The sequence below is a fragment of the Neofelis nebulosa genome, chromosome 1 (genome assembly GCF_028018385.1).
Source record: "Neofelis nebulosa isolate mNeoNeb1 chromosome 1, mNeoNeb1.pri, whole genome shotgun sequence".
In the NCBI taxonomy this organism is placed as follows: domain Eukaryota; kingdom Metazoa; phylum Chordata; class Mammalia; order Carnivora; family Felidae; genus Neofelis; species Neofelis nebulosa.
The window spans coordinates 40,293,602-40,314,111 of record NC_080782.1 but is presented as its reverse complement, the minus strand read 5'-3'; positions in this window follow the sequence as shown (position 1 = coordinate 40,314,111).

Here is a 20,510-nt window from a genome sequence, read left to right as displayed (position 1 = left end):
TCGGAAGAACTGAGCTCAACTAAAAAGGGGCAGTAACATGGGAAGCTAGACAGAAAGCAGGGACAAATCTAAAGCATGCCACAGAAACTTGCTGTGTTAAACATAGATCCACAGTTGCCTTGTGTGTCACCGGACACTAGACTCCACTACTGGAACCATGACAACTCTGTCCATGAAAACTGGGTATCACTGCTGCCACTACTGCCATCTGTCTCCATAATAGGTTCTCTGCTGCCCTGGGCCCTCAGGATCAATGGCTCCCTATTCAAAATCCAGGGCAAATACGTCTGAATGCCTGAGTCTGGATATGCACATGCTTGTATCCTAGTTGCATAGCAGGCTGGGAAAGGGTACATGTTATTTTTAGGTTTCCTGGTGAGAAGCGGTCTACACTTCTCATCAATATTTATAAGGTGGTAATTTCCAAACATGCAAAGGGGATTTACATGCTAAGCAGCCAAAAAATTACAAATGTTCATGGTATATTTGTATATATCCAAAAGTCTGTAACTTTTTTCTCTTGGATACCCTTTACACTATCTCGTCCTTTTAGAAAAGTACAATGCAACCTTCAAGACTCAGCTTAAAAGTTCTTTCATTTAATGTCCTTCCCACCCCACCATGGGTATCTATCTATCCATCAGTCGTTCCTTTCTACCACTACTGCATTTTATACAAATTTCTATTATGACACTATTAAAAATAAAAGAGTAAATCTTATATGCCTACTCTGTGCTGAATAATGTGTTAAGTGCTTTACATGTTTCACTGAATCTTTTTTTTTAAATTTTTTAATTTATTGTGGGAGAGAGAGAGAGAGAGAGTAAGTCGGGGAGGGGCAGAGAGAGAGAGGAGAGAGAGAATCCCAAGCAGGCTCCACGCTGACAGCAAAGAGCCTAACATACCTGACCTGAGCTGAAACCAGGAGTTGGACACTTAACTGACTGAGCCACCAAGGCGCCCCATTCACTGAATCTTTAATCATCCCTACAATGTGAGTACAAATGTTTTCTTTGTGTTGCATATGAATATTGTACTTGTACAGAAGACAAAGTAACTTGAACAAGCTGATTACTGCTAGATACTGACAAAAACAAAATATGAAGCCCAGTTCATCACATCCCAGAATCCATATTTTTAACCATATGAGAGATACACAGCTTTTAAAATATTTGTATGTGTGTATGTATACAATGTGTATATGCACACATAGAACCGAGAATGGAAAATGTTGATAATTATTGACACTGGTTAATGAGTATTTATGGGTTTATTATACTATTCTCATATGTTTTAAATATTAAAATCTGGGGCACCTGGGTGGTTCAGTCTGTTAAGCTTCCGACTCTTGGTTTTGGCTCAGGTCATGATCTCATGGTTCATGGATTTGAGCCCTGCGTTGGGCTCTCCGCTGACAGTGTGGAGCCTGCTTGGGATTCTCTCTCTTTCTCTGTCCCTCCCAGGTGTCTCTCTCTCTCTCTCTCTCAAAAAATAAATAAACTTTATTTAAAAAATTAAAGTTAAAACTCATATGCACACATGTCCTAAACATTTTTTTTTTTTTTTTTTTTTTTACTGAAGTATTTTAAGACAAATCTTGGGACCTCCTGGGTGGCTTAGTTGGTTAATCATCTGACTTCAGCTCAGGTCATGATCTCACTGTTGGCGGGTTCAAGCCTTGCATCGGGCTTGTGCTGACAGCTCAGAGCCTGGAGCCTGCTTCAGATTCTGTGTCTCCTTCTCTCTCTCTGCCCCCCTCCCACTCACACTCTGTCTCTCTCTTTCAAAAACAAATAAACATTAAAAAAGAATTTTTTAAAAAAAGACAAATCTTGGACATCATATATTTAACTCATTAATGAGCAGAAGTTCATAGAATTCATTCTAGGATCCCACGATTAAAATAACTCAGTTATGCTCGGTTCCTACGGAGTCGTTTCCCAGTACCAACTTGTACCCAGTACAAGGAAGCAGACTAGCCCATCTTGGGTTAGATCTCCACTCCTGCCAATCAACTACACTAGGTGGCAGAACTCCATGGACTAGGTATGGCTGCCTTTGCCCACCCTTCAGAAAAAAAACAAATTCTAAGGAAACTGTGTGACCCAGGTAGATATCCCAACTTTTGCCTAAGAGATGTAGGTTTTATTTTTCTCCTGAACCCATAAAAGAAAATAAAGACTTTAAAATGTTTTTTCATGATGAACACAATTGGGTTTATTGAGAAACAAGACTGACCTGTAGTTATTTGTAGATCAGATAACATTTGTCTCTGGTACATTTATTTTCCTTTTATTAGTTAAGATGATGCCAATGGCTTCAACAAATAAACCCTAAATTTTTAGTGTCTTAGCAAAGGAAGAGTTTATTTCTCACACGTCACTAACATAAAGTGTTCCCAGTCAGGCCAGGGACCCAGGCTGTATCCTCCTCAAGGACCTTGGAGAGCTTTGCGTTTAGTAAGTAGATAAGAAAAGATACCAGACTGATGACGTGGAAAGGTTTTAATCTCTCAGACTTGGAAGTGGCACACATCACTTCTATCCACATTCCAAGGTCCATAATTCAGTCATATACTCATACTTAACTACAAGAGGAATTCTGGGGAAAGTAGTCTATCTATGTGCTTTGAAGGAAAAGGAAATGGACTTTGGTTAACACATGATGGTCTCTGCCACAGTTTACTCTTCTGATCACTAAGTATCTCTTTTCTCTTTTTTCCTTATACAAAGAAGACACTCATTCCCTTCCCAAGGAAAACAAAACGAAACAAAAATTTTCATGCAGACACTGCATCCCGATGAAGTTGATATTGATGTACGAACATGTAGCCTACCAACATGAACTAAAAAGACGAGTTTTATGTCCCCCGCTGCCATCATCCTATACATTCAAATTACGATGGTGGAATAGGGACAGATAACTGCAATCAACATTCCTATTCAGGAAAGGAAAGGATTAGAGATACACAGCAATCAACACTCTTTGCAACTTTGAAGTTTTGTTGAGCAGACATTATGAAAGTCCTTACCTTGATTAAATCCTGATTCTTCTTTCTAGTAGAAAGTCCCTTGTCTATTGTTCTCATTTTTTACTGCCTGCTCCTGATGTGCAAGTTTGGGCTTGTAACTGTGTTAATAGTTCAATTCCTTCAAAATCACAGTACATTTCTGATTTATGTTCTTTTCAGTCAGTTCCATGTGTCAGTAGCCGCACCTAAAGGTCCTTTCTAGACGTAACTCTCAAGCCTCATTTATTTTTTGCTTCCTTGCCTCTTGTAGTAAATAGTGTTCCAGTTAAATGCAGCTACTGAGTGCCCCTCACTGATTTCTTGCAAGGCAGAGATGAGATGTCCCATGGAGCTATTTCCCAATTATACAATTGTTAGCAGATAAATAAATGGTTGTGTTTTAATCTACTAAATTGGGGGTTGATTGTGAAACAGCATAGATAATTGTAACTGGCCAACTACCTTCAGGGCACCTGGACTTCGACTAGGAAGGCCACACCTATAATCTCATTTTTGCCTCAGAATGAGTTGTAGTAATACTATTAATATTTAGGCAGAAACAACAGATGTAAACTATGACTATCCTGAGCAAACTAGAACACAGCAGTTGTTTTACAGCCTTTTGTTACTCAAAACCCTTTTTTTTTTCTTTCAGTCTTCGTTCCTTTTCCAAAGAGTTTAGAAGTAGCTGACTTTTGCGATTTTTACAGGAGCTAAGTTTCTGGCCTCTATCCTCTTTCATTTCCGTTTACAAACTGCGATTCTTTTCTGAGTACATTGGTTTCTTGTGATAGCTTGCTGAACGTAGTCGCCATTACTTTCCCATCACTTCTGCTGGTGCTAAAGATTCAGAGGTTATATGGTCTTCTTTCAAGCTATCACTGGAGATAGTCTGGCCATGTGTTTTGCTTCTATGTAACATAATTCTCTGTGTCCAGCCCCCGATAACAGTTTCCTCACTACGTGATGTTCAACCACTAAGGCAATTCACAAATTTTCAATTGTTATTTTTGGCTGTATCCCACTCCCAATACGAAATGTGCAATGGCTCAACAATAATCGAAGTTTATTTCTCACTCACGTAAAGCCCCAAATATGTATTCCTCAATGGGGGGCCGTTCTCCTCTTTGCAGTGTTTCTGGAATGGAGGCTAGTTCTGTCTTGTGGCTCTGCCCTTTTGATGGTAAGTTTTCAAAGTCGCCATGTTCAGAGTAGGCTGGCAGATGGAGAAATGGCAGAAAAGATCATATGCAGGCAACTTTTATGGGCCAGGCCTGGCAACGAAGCACATCCTATTGGCTAAATACGTCCTATTAGCTGACACTCAGTCACATAATTATACCTAACTGCAAGGAAGGCAGGGAAGGATCAATGGTCTAGCTGTGTGCCCAGGGGAAAAAAAGAAAAACAAAAAAAACAAAAAAAGGAAGAAGAAACAAGTTTTCTGAAAAGCCAGCCAATCTGCAACACTAGGTCCCAGAAGTAACAAGATATTCTTAGTTTTCAGTTATTCACTCATTAGAAATAAAGGCAAATTTGTGGATAATATAAATGTCGGTAATCTAAAAAGCATTGTTCATCAAAACTTTGATAGGTATTTTCTCTCCGCATTTGAATATGTATGTGACTGGTATTCTTGGAATATCCCTCTCACCAAATAACATGCATTATATAGATCTCATTCCTGTAAGGCTGATCAACTGATAGGTTTGTAATTCAGTCACCCCTCACCAGCTCTTCCTCTGGTAACACTGGCAGACCAATCTAAAGTGTATCACTTCCTGAATCTTCTTTGGAACGAAATGTTCTATTCCAATAAACTTCCCTGTTGGTTTGCTGGCTAAATGTAAAGGAAAAATAAAACATACTTAAAAAACATAACTAGTGAGTATAGAATCAGATATCATCTGGTCCACTTTCTTTAATTTTCAATACTATGGGTGCTGGTCATTAACAGGCACAAAAAGGATATATTCAAGATATGCAAAAGAAATCAGTGCTGGGTAATAAAGAGTTCACTATACAAAAAAGAAAGAAAGAAGGAAAGAAAGAAAGAGAAAGAAAGGGAAGTGTTATAAACACTTTTATAGTTAATTCAGTTTTGAAAACTTGCTTTCAAAGCGTAATTGTCACTGCTCTGTGTAGAACGTTTAAAAATGAGGAACATGATAAAAGCTGCCAAAGGTTTTTCCAAACAGATTAGATTTGTCTTTTTAAACTCTTCAAACCTAATCACGAGAGAAGCTAGCAATTTTATTTGCCGAGCCTTCTTTTTTTTTCTCACTGCTCAGGAGTTCCACTAAAACTGTACCTCTTTTCGGGCATTAAAGAAGTGAGCAAAAAGAGCCAATAGATTATATTACCAGAAGGAATATTAATTTCTGGAAGACATCAAGATTCCAAAGCTTGCCTTGAAATCATCAGTTAGTCACGTGGCCCAATGGCAACAATTGAGGAAAGCAGGATGGAGCTATCCCATGCCACTAAAAGGCTTAGCATACTAATGGCCCTTTGACACTAGCAGCCATTCAGAAATCAGACTTTGTCATGCTGAAGAATAGACCACTCACCCCCAACAGGAAGCATTGGAGAGGCAAACGTGACAGTAATTCCCTGTCAGATAAAACTGAGGTATTGTTTTGGATTCCATCATATGTGACAAGAATGACCCAGTCATAAATTTAAAATATTCTTTCTTTACCTGTTAGCCACTCTATGTTAGAGCTTAAGTATCTGTGACAGGTTAAGGTTAACAGTTTTGAGAATCTAGGTGTTTTTGAACAGGTCGTGAAGATTGGGATACGGCTACCTGCTGTATTTTGATAATCTAAATATTGTTAAAGATTACAGCTACCTAAGAAAAATTGATCAAGATTCAAAGTGTTTTCTACCTTTCCTTAGCTAATAGAAGCTGGAAGGTAGTGTGAGAAAATAAAGCCAAGTGGGAAATAATCTGCTTTAGAGTTATTTTTCTCTGTATTTATGCAGCTTTAAATGACCTTGTATTAACATGCAACAAAACACTTGAAACAATTCAGTGGAAAGGCAGCATAAAAACCCAGTAATAGTCCATGGAAACTTGGGGAGGTGGGGAACTCACACATTAACACATCAAAACTAATTTGAAGAGGATTTAATTGATCCGTGGGCTGTCAAAAGAAGACTTCGGCTGGTAAATTACAAGTGGTTGTCTGCTCATTACCTTTTTTCTTTTAAAAGCAGGGAGATATAACCAGTGTTTTATCTGTTTATATTTATTTATTATTTCCCACTTTCTGTATTCGGTACCTTATTTTGTCCAATTATCTTGTGTTTGAATCATTTTTCAAAGGGGGAAATATTTATTTCAGGGAGATTATCTCTTGTTCCATGAAAGAGGAAAAAACAGGTTCAAATCAGGGAGACTTCATCAAAGAGACTTGTAATCCCTATTGTGTCTGTGTATTCTTCCCATCGGTTTAGAGAATGTGATAAATATCTCTTTGAATCAAGCGTTGGCATTTACTTTTTCAGGCTCCAACAATTTAAATGTGGTGCAAAAATAGGATATTCAGATACAGTAATTTACTACATTGAGTTGCTTTTTTAGTGTGAAACACTACTTTTGGTTCATTTTTAAAATGTCCTTTTTTGCTGGAAGTAGATTAATTTTTTTTCTATAATTTTAATTTTATAACACCATGTTTTTTGGGGAAAAAGAAAAATAAAATAAGATCATTCTTTGGGACCTAACACATTTCACTGAACCCAAAAATGAATAATTGCAAAAGAAAGACAAGCTTTTTAAAGTTTCATTTAGCACTGAAAACCTTCCCCAGATCCTCAGCTCCAGCTACCTTCTCTTGCAAAAAGAGCAAAAAGATAGGTTATTTCAGAGTTTTTGAGCAGCAACTAGTTTGTAGAACTACAGAACTTATTTCTTTTGATTGCTCAGTTATCAAAAATTTTAAAACGATTAATTTTTTAAATTGTAATTTGGTTGTCCTGACCCTCTTGCCAAGTTTCCACATGGTTTTAATTTAATGTTCCCCAACTGGTATCTTTATTACTCCATGCTTCCCTCTTATTGCGATATACAGGGTTATTAGGTTTTTATTTTCTAAACAAAAAGACTGATATCAGTCATGAATAGGTTGGAAATTATTAAATGCTTTATTGAAAGTTTTTCTTTTCTTAATTTCAAAGACTGTGAGGGCAGTTTTCTTAACAGGGGAGGGAAATGTATATTTTGAAGGATAACATTATCTGGAGGATAGATACATGTTATGAATTTTGTTTTATTGTTCTGGAAGAGAGGGAAAAACACCTTATTGTAAAATTAAATTTGATATTGTGGGTGATTTATGAAATCTGGGGCTTATTCATTTTCTCATAAGCATCCCTAAACATTTAAAATTGTACAAAACATTTGTAATAAAGGTATAATATTGTGAAAATACCCATAAGATTACTACATACATAAAGTCTTTTGAAATAATAATAAAAAAAAATATTTCAGCTTTATCCCTGATTTTTTGATGTGCTGAAACGAATTCTTAGTAACTATGTTTTGCTTACCTTACCAGTCCATACCTTTTAAAATATTGCCCTACCACACCTTTAAAAATATTACTTTCTTTTTGGGACTTGAATGTTAAAGAGAACTGGTGAAATGAACAGTATTTTAAAAACTATGATCGAAGGCATTCTATGACATTCTATCACATGTTTTCCTTGCCTCTTCTGCGATCTCCATCAGGTGCTGAGACACCCCAGGCAAAGCTGGAGCCTCATTTCCCAAGAGCGACTGGTCTCAGTGATACTGATGTCGACTTTCCAGCCGGACTTTCTTCTCTACTGGGAGGATTTATTTACTCCACCCGCTCAGCCCACCAGGCACTCAAACCACAAGAAAAACGTGGCCAATTTCTCTTTGGAGCATCAGTTTTGTGCTAGCATAAGGATGTTTAAACCTCATTTTGCATTAAAATTACAGATATCTTATGGAATACAATGCAAAACTCTCATAATGTTTTAATTCGAACATGAGACTTTGAAGAAATTTCAGGATTGTGAGGGCCTTGCAGATTTTTTCATTCTGCAGCTAGGGTGCTTAAGTAGAAAAGTGTGAGAAATAGTGAATTAACACACAGAAAGGTGTAATCTTTTTTTTGTTTTCTTTCCCTAGCTTTATAGTAGTTCGCGTATATACACCATTATCTTCAATGAGTTTTCCTTATCCAAATTCTTCTATCTCTAAAAAACCCCAAGCTCTGAAGCCAGGGCTTTTTAACAAAAGAAGACCTGGAACAGCAGCATGAATTCCACTGAAATCCAAAATGAATGGTATTTCAAGGATATTGCAGTACTGAGTCACATGTAGGGGAGTAATATTGTTGTGACTATTTTTCTCCTTTAAAAAAAGGAAAATGTTTTCATGCTTCTAAATATGTTTATTTATTTGGAAAAAATAAACAATATTGAAAAAGAAAAAGACGGAACTAAAATTCACCCCAGGTTCTCATCAACCGGAAATTAATGCTGCTCATTGAACAAAATATTTATTCAATGCTCACTATATGGCAGAGACATCTTTCTACACACACACATACACACACACAATTTTATGTAAACAAGGACATACCATACATGCTGTTCTAGTACTTGCTTTTTTATAATAGAAAGATGTCACAGACAACAAATATATCTATATCATCATTTTTAATAGTTGTCTAGTATTTCTTTTTGCAGTGCTAGGCTACTTAACCATTGCTGTTATGGCCTTTCTCAGTATCTTATCCCCACACCAATCTTTGGAGACTGAAGCTTTCTCAAGTTTTCTCCAAACATAAGTATTTCTGACATTTCATGATTTTTTGACTGCAAACTGCAAAAGACAGTCCTTGTACATATTTATGAGTTTATGTATTCATATATGAATGTATGTTTACAATATGTATATATGCTTGACATATGTATTGCCATATTTATTTTTAAGTCTTGCTCTTGATGTAAAATTATCCTCTCCACAGGTTATGATAAGAAAACAAATATCTTTAGCAATTCCATCAGATAATAGGTTATTTGCAAATCAAGCCTGCATAAGGTCTCTACTTATGACACAGTCATCTCCTTTGCAAGTTGTCTTTCCGAACTGTAACCGCTGTCTTGACGATGAATACACCTAACTGGATCTTAATTCTCAGAAAAAAATGCACAACTTCAGCATGTCTTCCTTGGTTATTCTTGTCCCTTTCTTTGTGCTTCATCTTCTCATGGAGTTAATCACCCAAACTGAATTTCCTCTGGGGAAACTGTATGCACATTTTCTGCATAATCTCTTGAGGTTAAAGGCTTTGAGGATCTTTGTACATAATGGAAGAGGAGAGTCCTTTGACTACAATTGTCTTAATCCTTAAGATGTTTTGTGTGGAGTGAATGGGGAAGCCATCATTTCTTCTAAGGCTTCCTGGGACAGAATCTGCAAGATATCTGCTTCTTGGTGATTTTATTGAGTAATGCATTGAATAGATGAAGTTAATAATTACTAAATAAGCACATGCTAAATAAGTCCTCTGTAACTATATTTTAAGGTTAATTGGTACCCTCAGGTTATATCTAATTATATGTGACAACATTTCATAATGAAAAAGGCATTTGTCTTGTTGAACTGAGCAATTTCTTCAACTGATGATGCAGGTTGAACAACATTACTCCTAGCTGGGTTTGGCACATTAAAAAATTTTCTTCTTGTAGGGAGAATTTTATTTTTTCCACCATATTTTACATAGAGACAGGCTTTTGCTTAATAATTATTTTGTTCCTAATATCTTGATCTTAAACCAGAATTCATACAGAAGTCTCTTAGAAATAGAATTATAAAATTATTTCATGCTGTATGTAGCTAGATTTAACACAGAGTCAAAGGAACAGTCTCTCCTTTGTTTCTTTAATTGTTCCCAAAAGAAAATTCATAGACTCACATCTCTCCTCCTGTTACTTAACCTGCAGAACATTGTCAAATATAATTGATATATTTAAGAACTTGGAAGCCCAATGGAGATATTGGATTTCTCTTTCTAGAATACATTTTTTTAAAAGAGACTTTTATATTTCTCTAGAGTGCAGCAGCTTGCCTTTAGGTAATAAAATGAACAAGACTTCTTGAGTCTGCTTTAGCCTCATAACAGGGTGATCCTAGCAGACCATATCAGCTTTACTTATCTCTCTCTTATTTTTAATTTTCTCCGGAGATAGATGAACCCCAGCACATTAAACAGGGGATTACTCAAAAATCCCAGAAGTTTGATTTCCAGAATCTATTTTTTTAGTCTGTCTTGCTTTGGTTGTGGAAATATAGACAAATAGGATTTGAAATATTTTGGAAAGTAATTCGTAAATCTTCTATGGCTTAGTCATGTATTTCTTCATTGTGAGTCAAACTCCAATCTACATTTCCTAGGATTAAACCTGAAAATAAACTTAAATGATTCTGAAAGTAATGCATGCTCTTCATAAAATATTTTTAAGACATAGACAAGTATGAATAACTATGTCCATAACATAACTATCCAGAGATAACCATGATAGGCATTTTGATGCATTTTTCCTAGCCTTTTCTCCACATGTAAATAAATTTTTATACATATATATATGAACCTTCTGTTTGTCCATATTTACATATATTTGTTTAAGATAGATTCTGGATGTGAGATTACTAGATAAGAGAATGAACTTTTTTAAAGATTTTATTTTTAAGTAACCTCTATACCCAACGTGGGGCTCAAACTTACAACCCTGAGATTAAGAGTCACATGCTTTATCGACCAAGCCAGCCAGGCTCCTGGAGAATGAATATTTTTTGTGGTCTTAAGTGCTATCACATTGTTCAGAACAGATTTGTGGCAATTTATAGCTTCACCAGCTGTGAATGTGTATGCCTTCTGTTTTTTGGGTCACTTGCTTACATTGAATATTCATTCTGATTAAAGCTAATTTGATAGGAACAGTGGGCTGAATGGTGGCCCCCAAAAAGATAAATCTACATCTTAATATCCAGACTCTGTGAATATTACCTTATGTGGCAAAAGATGAAATTAAAGATTTTGAGAGGAGGATTTACTCTGGATTACGCAGGTGGGCCATAAGTGGTATCTTACACATTTGTATAAGGGAGAGGCAGAGGAAATTTTGAGGCAGACACAGAGAAAAGAAGACAACGTGAAGATGGAGGCAGAGATTGGAGATTGTGATGGGAACACAACCCAGGGATGCCATGGAGAAGTCCCCAGATGATGGAAGATGTAAGGAACAGATTTTCCTCAAAGCTCCCGAAGGGAAGTGGCCTTGCCAACACCTTGATTTTGAACTTCTGGCCTACAGAATTGTGAGAGAATAAATTTCTATTGTTTTAAGCCACTAGGTTCTAGTAATTTGTTATCGCAGTCACAGGAAATGAATACAACAGGTAAAAATCATATTTCAGTGTTGATTTCATCTGCATTTCCCTCACCAGAGACATATTTTATTTTTTTTAATTTTTAAATTTAAAAAATTTTTTAAAGTAATCTCTGCACCCAACATGGGGTTCAAACTCATGACCCCAAGATCAAAAGTCACATGATCTACTGACTGAGCCAGCCAGGCACCCCAAGACATGACTGTTTTAAATTTTATTTATTTAATGAATAATAAGACTGGATGAAAATGGGACATAAAACAGAAAAGAGAGAAACCAGTTGGAGGCTACGGCAGTATTTTAGAAGAGAAAAACACCATGGCTTGAAAGAAGATAGTGGAGTAAAGATAAAGAAAACGGACTGGGGAGATAGCTGAAGTTTAAAAAAGTAAGACCTAGGGGCACCTGGCTGGCTCAGTGGGTAGACCATGCGATTCTTGATCTCAGGGTCATGAATTTGAAACCCATGTAGGGCATGGAGCCTACTTAAAATAGAAATTAAAATAAAATAAAAATAAAAAGACAAGACCTAGTGATTGATTACACAAGACTATGAAGACGGAGAAGATGAGGAGAAAGAACAACTAAGCGGGTGATTATGCCATTTACTGAGATAGAAAATATGGAAGAAGAGAAGCAGATTTGGAGGAAAAATAAAGAATTCAGTTAGAATGGCTTAAGGTGCCCTGTGAGACATGCATGTGAACATGTCCAAGGGGTTGCTGGCTATAGATCTAGAGCTCAGGACAGAGATCTTGGCTAAAGCCATACACTTGTAAGTCATCAGCATTTTGAAGCTATCCACATGTATGAGACTTTTCTAGATAGAGTGCTCAGGGTACAAAACAAACAAGGCTTGGGACAAAACAGTGAGGAACAGCATAAGAGGGATGGTCAGAGAAAATCTTAAGCTGGGAGAGTAAAGGGGGCAAAACTGAGAAGAATGTTTTTTAAGGACAGAGCGATCAACAGCATTAGGCTGACAGAGGCCAGCTTGCAGTATCTTCAGAATATGCCTCAGCTTTCAGACTGAGACCAAGCCTACAGCCAATGATGGAGCATGACAAGCGCATCAGGTAAGTCAGGGCATTTCTGCCTAGCACAGGGCTTTTTCAAGGAGCAATGTTTGCTCCAGCGCTTACTGTTGAATTGACTGAGAATTTCTCAGATTTGCACCACCATCTGAATGCATTCCATGCCCATATCCTGCTTTTTCCCCCTTTCATAATTCACAGGCACTATTCCCATATAAACCTCTTGCACTCTTCACTCTGCCCACCTTTGACACGTGACCTTGCAAAAATTTCTGTGGAATTAGAGGAATTCAAGGAAGCTGAAGAGTAAATGCACAGTAAAGTTCAAGAGCTTTAATGGTGAAGAGGGAGAGGATAGAAACTGGAGAGGGTACTTGAGCCAATAGGGACTTTCTCCTTAAGATGGCGCAGGCATGACATTTTTCAATCTACTAATTTAGGAATGAATGGAAAGAAAGTGTGATAGCCCAAGATCCCCGAGAAAAGTGAAAGGATGGAATCCTGAACATAGCTGGAGGAATTCAGCTGAGACAGAAGGAGAACTCTCTCCTCCATAGTGGGAGGAAGAAAGAAAGGAAGGACGTGTAAGCTTACAGATGCTGTACCATAGCGGGTGAGACCATTTGCTGAGGAGGAGGAAAGAGATGATAGAGTACATGTTCAAGGACAGCATAGAGGGTTCATTGTAGCTATTTTACAGGATGGTTAACAGTGAAGTGCTAGAGGCTTTCCAATTTATGCATGGACTAGACAGAAATATTCATGATTGCCAGTTGTAGCAGTTACGGTTCTCAGCAGGAGACAGATGATACACTCAAATTGGAATATTGAGAAGAGAAAGTAACAAAGGAATATTTATAACGGTTTAGGCAGCAAATAAGGGAAACAGTAAGATAGAGTGCCACACTCCAGGCTGGTAAACCAGAGCACTGCTATCAGTCCCAGGACTAAAGTGGGAAAAAGAGGAAACAATTACTGGAACTCAGAGACTTAAAAAGCTTCATGGAGAGGCTAGTTTTTAGGAGCAGGGACTTCTTTTTTTTAAATATTTATTTATTTATTTATTTTAGAGAGAGTGCAGGGGAGGGGCAAAGAGAGATGGAGACAGTCCCAAGCAGACCCTGTACTGTCAGCACAGAGCCCGATGTGGAACTTAATCCCACAAACCATGAGATCATGACCTGAGCCGAAACCAAGAGTCTGATGCTTACTTCACCGACTGAGCCACCCAGGCACTCTTAGGAGCAGGGACTTTTGATAGGATAGGAGACCCAGCAATTCATAGGGACCCACAAGTAGGGAGGTGGGAGAAAAACACTTAGACCTCACTCTCCTTAATCCCTTCCATCTGTTTGTTGACCACTTTACCAGAATCCAGAAGGCAAAGGAATCTGTGTTGTGGTTCCTAACAGATCAGCCTCCTGGAGACAGATCAGGGTGGAGAAAGGTGAATCTGGAGAATTATGACATGCCCTACATTAAAATGTACCATAAAGCTACCAATAAAAAAAAAAGTACATTATTGGCTCATAAATAGGTTTATAGAAAACCCTGTTTTGTCTAAAAATAGGACAAAGTATATACACATGTATTTATTATACAGTAAAGGTGATTTCAAAACAGTGGAACAAAAGGTGAATTATTCACCAAGTGATATTTTATTTTATTTTGTTTTATTTTATTTTATTTTATTTTTGAGACAGCGAAACAGAGCATGAGTAGGGGAGGGGCAGAGAGAGAGGGAGACACAGAATCTGAAGCGGTCTCCAGTCTCTGAGCTGTCAGCACAGAGTCCTACACAGGGTTCGAATCCCCCAACCGTGAGATCATGATCTGAACCGAAGTTGGACGCTTAACCGACAGAGCCACCCAGGAGCCCCCCGCCCCACTTTTTTTTATGTCCAAGTGATATTTTAACAGTTGGTTAGTGATTTAGAAAAGATAAGTTAAATCCCTACTTTTAGATCCCTATAAACTTAGAGATAAATCAATGATTTCTTTTTTTTCTTTTTACTTTTTGATAAATCAATGATTTAAATGTAAAAGAACTTGAAGAACAAGATGAGGGATGAAAGGGGAAAAAAAAGAACTTAAATAAAATATGAGGGTACATATTTATATTTCATTGGTCAGAAATTATCACAGAAACTAGAAGCTGAATTAAATTTTAAAACATCTTTATGGTAAAGAATACCATAAACAAGCCAAAAGATGAATAAAAAATAGGAAAAGTTCACAACTCATGTTAAAAGATTAATAGCCATAATGTACAAATGAATAAGTCTATAAAAAATAACAATTCAATAGAAAAAAATCAGTAATAGGTTTTATTTTAAAAAAAAATTTTTTTTTCAATGTTTTTAATTTATTTTTGGGACAGAGAGACACAGAGCATGAACGGGGGAGGGGCAGAGAGAGAGGGAGACACAGAATTGGAAACAGGCTCCAGGCTCCGAGCCATCAGCCCAGAGCCCGACGCGGGGCTCGAACTCACGGACCGCGAGATCGTGACCTGGCTGAAGTCGGACGCTTAACCGACTGCGCCACCCAGGCGCCCCAATCAGTAATAGGTTTTAATAAGCCAGTGATACATGAGAAAACATTTTTGGTAGGGGCACTTGGGTGACTCAGTCAGTTGAGCATCCAACTTCCACTCAGGTCATGATCTGAGTTAGAGCCCCACATCAGGCTCGCAGAGCGAGTTAGAGCCCTACATCGGGTTCGCAGCTGTCAGTGCAAAGCCTGCTTCAGATCTTCTGTGCCTCTCTCTTTCTGCTCCTCCCCCACTAGCGCTTGCTCACTTTCTATCTCTCTTAAAATAAACACTTCAAAAATAATAGAAAATAAATGCTTGTTTATTTTTGAAAGAGAGAGCATGGGCAGGGGAGGGGCAGATAAGAGGGAGGCAGAGGATCTGAAGCATGAAGCAGGCTCTGCACTGACAGCAGAAAGCCAGATGCTGGGCTGGAATTCACAATGCCCACCCCCCCCCCCCCCAACCTCCCCAGATCATGACCTGAGCTGAAGTCAGATGCTTAACCAACTGAGCCACCCAGGCGCCCCATGAAAATGAATAAACATTTAAGACAAAAAAGAAAAAAACACAATTTGGTACATAAAAATGACAATACACCCAGCTTCATTAATAATCAAAGTCATGTAACTAAAAACACTTGTGAAATATAATTTCCACATCTATAAAGTTTTAAAAGATTGAAATGACTCCCTGTTGTAGGACGTGAAGGAAAACAGACCCTCTAATTCATGGGAATACATAAATCAATACAATTTTCCTTTAAGGCAAATTGACACAATGTATCAAAATATGAAATGTATATAGCTTTTGACCCACCAATCTTCTAGAATTTATTCCAAGGGGTAATTGTACAAGTGCATAATGATATATCTATTAGAATGTCCATTCTGGCTTTGTTTTTTTCTTTTTCTTTTTCTTTTCTTTCTTTCTTTCTTTTTTTTTTTAGTCTCTTCCCAATCCATTAATGTGGAACTGGACAAGAAAACTAGCATACAATTCCACAGTGGAATACTCTGTAGCCATTAAAGTTAATATGTTTCTATATTAATTCATGTGAAAATATATCCAAAGCTTCTATCAGTGAAAAAGTGCATATAGAATAATTCCATTTATTTAAAATTGATTATTAAGCATACTACTCTGGAATCCTAATGTCTAGAAAGATATTCACAAAATTGTTAGCAGCAGTTATCATTAGGTGTTGGTATTTGGGCTGCTTTTTCTTATTTGGCTTTTCTGTTCTCATTAAATTTCTAAAATGAAATATGTGTAATTTTACCATATATATGGCTAAAGTTATTTTTAACATCTAATAAAGGAAGGAATGAAATTGCTTATGTGAAAACTAGAAGCAATTATTATGTAAGAGAATATAGAATTTCAGGAAATACTAACAGTCTAGGCAAAATGGAAATCACCCACTTATGTTACCAACATTAGTGATGATACAGTATTCTCTGGTAGAGCTTAGTGCCTCTATAGTCTATTTTCTGAAAATTCTCCTTTGAGGGGTGCCTGGCTGGCTCAGTCAGAAGAGCATGTGAATCTTGATCTCAGGGTCATGAATTCAAGTCCCATGTTGGTGTAGAGATTATTTAAACAAATTTTCTTTTAAAAACTTAAAAAAAATTATCCTTTGAATACCAAGAGCCAATCTCATGAACTCAGATTACAGATTTTATAGCCCATAGTATAAAGAATGAGGAAAACATGAGGGATGGAAATTAACTATCAGACAGGAAGAGGAAAGAAAGTTTTATATGATGGGAGAAAAGGAGACAGGTTTTGAAGGAATGCAACCAGAGAGACAAGAAGCATAATTGGACTCCTAAAGAGGGATTTGCTGAGTCATCATTCTGGGCCTTGGGTGGCTGTGGCAAGATGATGGAAACCCAGATAGCTTGAGGAGGAATCTGGACCTCCAGACTTATAGTCTGACTTTCTGCTTTATCTATCATTGCTATGACCTTCACATGCTACTTAGCAATATGATGCAGAGATGCTCAAAGATCGTAAGAATTCTACACTCAATTCCAAAGTGGGTGTGTGTGGGAGGAGTTCTCCACATCACCGAGCAAGAAATTCTCAGACACCAGCCGGGTGTCCTACAATTCAACTCAATTCTGACGCTACCTACTACCCGCAGATTAGTGTTAGATTCCACAGGCTAAGAGTTCAGTCCTACAAGACTACCCTCCCCCCGATTCTCTTACTCCCCAACCTCTACCCATTTCAGATGCCAATGGGAAGTCCAGGTTGTTACTTGTGCTTCTGACCAAATGACCATACATGAGAGATTCCCATGACACCCTCCTTGGGTTTAATTAATTTGCTAGAGCGGCTCACAAAACTCAGAAGAACATTTTACTTACTGGACATTTTACTTACCTGGAAACACTCCAAATCTTGTCCTTTGGTCCTTTTATGGAGGCTTCATTACACAGGCATGATTGATTAAATCATTAGCCATTGATGATTGATTCAACCTCCAGCCCCTATCCCCTCCCCAGAGGGCTGATGAGGGCAGAACTGAAAGTTCCAACCCTCTAATCACAGGGTTGGTACTCTTGCAACCAGCCCCCATCCTTAGGTGAGGTTCCAAAGTTGCCTCATTAACATAATAAGAGACACCTGTGTCTGCTCCCATCACAGGAAATTCCAAGGGTTTTAGAAGCTCTGTGCCAGAAATGGGGACAAAGATCAAATATATATGTCTTATTATAAATCCCAATATCACAGACTGACAGATCAAAGTGGTTGGGCCTGAGAAAAGAAAGCTGCAGTTGGGGAGACTTACAACCAGAAGCCATGATGGGGATGGTAGTCATTAGAGTAGTTAACATGAAGGCCCAGAGACTCTTCAGCAGATGCCTGTGCCCACTGCTAAGGAAACAAGTTAATCACACTGCATTGGAGAGAGAATACCCAGAGCAGTGCTGTCCAATGAAATATAATGCAAGCTATGAATATAATTTAAAAATTTTCTGGTAGCCACATTGAAAAGGTAAAAAAAAAAAAAAAAAAAAGGATGAAATCAGAGCAGCTGTGTGGCTCGGCCGGTTGAGTGCCCACTCTTGGTTTCAGCTCAGATCATGGTCTCATGGTTCATGAGTTCAAGCCCCACGTCTGGCTCTGCACTGACAGTACAGACAGAGCCTGCTCAGGATTCTTTCTCTGCCCCTCCCCCATTTGTGCTTGTGTGTGCTCTGTCTCTCAAACTAAATAAGTGAAAAAAAATTTTTTTTAAAGATGAAATTAATTTTAATACTTTCACACAGGGGTACCTGGCTGGCTCAGTCAGTACAGCGTGTGACTCTTGATCTCAGGGTTGTGAGTTCAAGACCCATGTTGGGCCTAAAGCATACTTAAAAAAAAAAAAAAAGTTAACATACAGTTGACTCTTGCACAACACGGGTTTGAACTGTGTAGGTCAAATTATATAAGATTAAAAAAAAATAAATACAGCATAGTGCTACAAATGTATTGTCTCTTCCTTTTCTTCAATTTTTCTTTTCTCTAGCTTACTTTGTTGTAAGAATACAGTATATGATGCATGTAGCCTGCAAAAAATGTGTTAATCCACTGTTTATGTTATAGGTAAGGCTTCTGGTCAGCAGTAATCTATTAATAGTTCAGTGGGGGGGAGGGAAGGAGTCAAAGTTATATTAGGATTTTCAATTGTGCAAGGGTCAGCACTCCTAAGCCCTGTTTGTTCAAAGGTCAACTGTATCTTATTTAATCCAACAAATCCAAAATATTTTCATTTCGACTTTTAATCAACATAAAAATGAGATACTTTATATACATTTTTTTTCCATACTAAGCCTTTGAAAGTCAGTGTGTATTTCACATTTACAGCATATCTGAATTTGGTCTTGCCACATTTCAAGTGCTCAGTGGCCATTTGTGGCTGGGGACCACTGTACAGGACAACATGGATACAGAGAACAGCAGGCCCATCTCTTTCCCACCGTCATAAACACACAAGCCTCCTTCTCTTCTCAGACCATCTTGGCAAGGAAGAGAGATGAGGGGACCCTTCCAACAGTAAGAAATGTTTTTGATAGGGAGTTAAAATTATGGATTATGGATTAAAAGACTTTTTTAATGTTAATTTATTTTTGAGAGAGAGAGAGAGAGAGAGAGCAGGCGGGAGGAGCAGAGAGGGAAGGAGGTGGGGGGTCCAAAGCAGGCTTTCTGCTGACAGCAGAGAGCCTGATGCGAACCTGATGCGGAGCTCAAACTCAGGAACTGCAAGATCCTGACCTGAGCCAAAGTCGGCCGCTTAACTGACTGAGCCACCCAGGCACCCTGGATTAGGAGACTTTTAACAAGAGAAACACTTATTTTTTAACTAGACACTAAGTTTTTCTTCAATGATCAGTGGTAGTGAGGACTGAAGGACAAGATGAGATCATGTAAAATAAAGAAATTATCATTTTTTGTACATCTAATGAATACTGAGTACATTTCAACCCATATTACCAAAGATGGAGAACTGTTTTTACTATGAGGGAACCTAGCCATTTCTAAGCATATTGATGAAATAAGACACCATTCATCACGTTGTGTTTAGGCATAGTTCTTCAAAAGTTAAGGCAGTATTGCTTGAACCCTCCAGATGCTTGTAATCTAAAGCCAAGGCTACCTATAATGGTAGTCACTGCAAACAAGTTATGATAATTGGGAACGGGGTTTCTTGGGGGACATGAGATTTGTAACTTAGTCTCAAACAACATGTCAGCACTAGTGCAGTGCTTTAGAAAAACTCCAAGCCTTGGGCCACCTGGGTGGCTCCGTCTGTTAAGCATCTGACTTCTGCTCAGGTCATGATCTCACCATCCATGAGTTCAAGCCCAGAGTCAGGCTCTGTGCTGACAGCTCAGAGCCTGGAGCCTGCTTCAAATTCTGCGTCTCCCTCTCTCTCTGTCCTCCCCCCATTCTCTCTCTCTCTTTCTCTCTCTCAAAAATAAACATTAAAAAAAAAAAAAAGCTCTAAGCCTCTTCTCTAAGCTGTTTTCATTACTGTGTTGCACCTCCCAGGTTGGCTCTCATTTTTCTGCTTTGTTTTGGTTTTTACTCATTTCTTGGAGTTTATTTTCCGCTTGGTTTAAGGCACACCGTTGCAGGGTATCAGGGAGGCTTGCATGGGGCCTGGATAGTAAAGAGCAGGATTCTCTCTTTTTGGTGTTTTTCTGTTTTGATATAAAAGCACCCAACTGCATCTGCTTGCTGAAGCCTGCCTAGTAAGCAGGGAGGGGACAGAACGGGAAGGGAGGGGTTCTAATGAGCTCAACGCCTTCTGAAGTCTGGTGGCTGGGGAGGCCACCCAGGACTGGGGCCAGTGAGGCTTTGCCAGGCTGACCGTCAGGCTGCTTCCTCATGGCTTCCAGAGCCAAGCCACAGGTGATGGTGCTGCTGGAGGTCTGGGGGAGATTCCGAGCATTCATTCTGGGGACCCCAACATGTATCCACAAACTGGAGAGTGGACTT